This window comes from Fragaria vesca, linkage group LG5 (genome assembly GCF_000184155.1).
Source record: "Fragaria vesca subsp. vesca linkage group LG5, FraVesHawaii_1.0, whole genome shotgun sequence".
Classification (NCBI taxonomy): Eukaryota; Viridiplantae; Streptophyta; class Magnoliopsida; order Rosales; family Rosaceae; genus Fragaria; species Fragaria vesca.
This window is the reverse complement of record NC_020495.1, coordinates 12,184,421-12,188,043: the sequence shown is the minus strand read 5'-3', so window position 1 is coordinate 12,188,043 and position 3,623 is coordinate 12,184,421. Positions and strand designations below refer to the sequence as shown.

Sequence of the window (3,623 nt, the reverse complement as noted above, 5' to 3'; positions counted from 1 at the left end):
TTTATAGACTGTAGATTTCTTAGAGTTGTAGATTTGTATATAAAATTTTGTTTTTTGTATTCTTTTTTGTTTGTTTAGTTTTTTTTTGTTTCATCTTCATCAAAGGGATAAAATTGTATTAAAAAAGTTTCAAAAATAGGGATGTGTATTTATAAATCTGGTATGTGTGAATAAAATTTCTCATAGAACAATGGTGCATTGAGTAGACTTACAATACTGTTAACTGTTAACAACCTCTCCTAGCAAAATTACGAAAACTCCTAGCAGCCTACCATGTTTGTTGTGGGCTGCCTTTCGCCAATTTGGTTCAAGGATATAGGGGATGCGGTAAGTTACCGCTCTAACCGAGCTTGTACTGCTGAGGTCGACTTTGGTTGATTGTTATTAGACTTGAACAGGGACAAGCGTGGCCCGTAGATCACATTATATCGATATTGTCCCAACTTAACCACCTTTAAGGTGTTGGGTTTTAATCACAAAAGACCTCGGTACAATTAAGTGTGATCTATCAATTTATAAGTTGTATTTTATATATCTTTTTTCTGATGTGGGATATTTCCTCTCCAACACTCCTCACGTGCACCCTAACTTTGTTTAGGTCTGCACGTGGAATTCATTCAATCCAATTCCCATATCGGAAATCGGTAATGCTTCGGTCCAAGGCCCACTGCAGGCACTTGGTATGGTATGGGCTAATCAGAATTTTTTCCGGTGGCAATTCAATGAACCCAAATCTAGGCTCATTATGTTGGGAGATTTTCTCTCATTACGCTAGGAGACATAATTGAAGAGGGACCCGCTCTGATACCAATTTGAACAGGGCCATGCGTGGCCCGTGGATAACATTGTACCGATATTTTCCCAACTTAACCACCTTTAAGGTGTTAGGTTTTAATCACAAAAAGTCTTGGTACAATTAAGTGTGATCCATCTATTTATAAGTTGTATTTTATTTATCTCTTTTCTGATATGAGATATTTCCTCTCCAACAATTACGATAGCACTGTTGATGTCAATCTAGATGTGGACATAGGCACATAGCAACCGGTTCTCTTGTCAACTGTTTTGCTCATTTAGCTAAATAAACCCCTCCTGCTCTGGAGAAGGCGGTCCAGTTGACTTAGACCATCTCCACCGGTGGCAAAAGAAAAACCCTGCCTTTGCATCATAGTAAAGCTGAGGGAAGACAATCTGTTCCTTAAATTTTACACCACATTAATTTCATATATGTGCCTTCAATTTCGAAAAACACGCATTACCCTTAGTTCTAAACTTCTAATGATTGTTTTCATTTATCCACGCAGCTTAGAATTCTGGTATTACAGAATTTTGATAGTGATGACCGGAAACTTATCGGATGCGACTCTTGCTGTTGATGCCTTATCAATTTGGTATGAGACCCCTGTTTTATCAACATTCCCCTACAATTTATCATCCAATGCGGTTAAGTTTGGAGTCTATATTTGGTTATTTCAGTTTTTACCACATTAACCCATATCTGTTGCTCGTTCCTTCCTTATTTCTTGGATTCAAATGTTGCAGCTTGACTATAAATGGGTCGGAGTTCATGATTCATTTAGCTTTCTTGGCTGGAGTCGGGTACCATTTCTTTTGTCCTCTTTTCACTTTTGTTATTCTGTGTAAAAAAAAGTACTGAAATTCGGTCTAGCTAGTAATTTTGAATTAAGTCATGTTATGGAACTCGCAGGGTAAGAGTAGCAAATGAGCTCGGAGCTGGAAATGGTCAGGCAGCAAAGTTTGCAGCCAAGGTTGCAGTGGCCGAATCGAGCTTCATCTCCCTATTCTTTTGTGTGCTCATTGTCGCGTTACTTGACAAGTTTGCATACATCTTCACATCAAGCACTGATGTCCTCCTAGCAGTTGATAACTTGTCTTACCTCTTGGCTGTCACCATTTTACTTAACGGGGTTCAACCCGTTCTGTCAGGTTAGTATTTCACTCGTCAATATATTTGCTTCTATCATAGACTGATAGTTTTCACTTTTCAGCATGTTTACTCACTTGGAACTGAGATGAGAAGGAATCCGAGTACAGTGAAATGACAGTATAATCGGGTTTAAATGTATATTGGTATTATCAAACTAAGATCCGGCTTCTTTAAAATGAGGAGTCTGTGAAGTTAGTTAAAATTTATAAAATCTAGACTCTTTTTATAATCTAAGGGTTATGAAACTTGACACATCATTCTTTTATTATTTTTTTTATTTTTATTCTCAAGGTTAACTTGCAATTAACTGTAATTAAAAAAAAAAAAAAAAAAAGTACTGGGATTTCTATACGACCTATGGATATTTGAGTTTCATCTCCTCCGTTGCCGAAACTAATCTAACCGAAACACCCCATATTATGGAGTAGTGTCACTCCACAATTTCTGAGTCTCACACCACAAATTTGGAGATGTTAAAAGTGAAACCGATTTCGATGTCGTTCTTTTCTAATTTCGAGTTGTTTGTACGTACCTTGAAACATGATCTCACAGTGTCTTTGGCAATCAATCAATTAATCACGGGCATATATGTAAATCAATCATTGCAGGCATATATATATATATATATATATATATATATATATAACATATTGGCCAAAGACGAACTAATCTAAGTAAATATAAGTTCATGAACGAGTACGTGATTCCAATTGAAGGTCTCTAACTATTGGAGTGTAAATCCAACTTCTGTTTCATCTTTCAACTACAACTAAAATTGATGATTGTATGTTCTTAATCTGGGTCTATGTACGATCCGGTAACTGAAGGAGTTGAAACTCAAATGTAAAGGAGAAACACAACAGTCCCAAACATTTAACTAGGGTTAAGAATTAAAACAAAATTTAATAAAAGAATGATGTGTCAATTTTCATGACCTTTAGATTTTACAAAAAATTTAGATTTTATGAACTTTAACTAACTTCACATACTCCTCACTTTAGAGCCGGATCCATCAAACTAACCTCTAATCTCTATTATTTGTGATCTCCACTGTGCTGGTGTTTTCCTTTCTATAACAAAAGTTTTTCATTTTGATAGGAGTCGCTGTAGGATCAGGATGGCAAGCATGGGTGGCGTACGTAAATCTTTTCTGCTACTACATTGTTGGGCTCCCGCTTGGAATAGTATTGTGATTCGTTGCTGACTATGGTGTGTCGGTATGGTTTGCTCTTTCATCAGCCTCCATCAAATTTCCTAAATAACCAAATTATATCCTATATATCCAAATCAGAGACTTCAATTACAATCTTTTACGGACTAACTTGTGCAAATTAATGTAAAACAGGGTATGTGGTCTGGGATGATCCTTGGTGGTACTTTTGTACAGACTGTGATTTTGGCTATCATCACAACACGTCGTGATTGGGAAAATGAGGTACAAACTCTTTCGCAATAACCATGCGATCATCAAATTTACTACTGAAATGATACGAGCTAAAGGAATTTAAGTATAGCTAAATTGAGATAATCAAACAATAAGTTCAACAATGAAATTTGTTGAGCGAGCAGAGCTCTAACTGATGCTTGAGAATGCCACTTGTTTATCACATGATATATGGATGACCCAATTTTGCAGGCACTGACTGCTGGCCGGCGGGCAGAGGGACAGCAATAA

At 36.6% G+C, this 3,623-nt stretch overlaps 1 pseudogene; it reads left to right on the top strand.

Annotated features, from left to right (window-relative positions):
- The window catches only part of LOC101302759, a 5,040-nt pseudogene extending 1,417 nt beyond the window's left edge, over nucleotides 1-3,623 (top strand).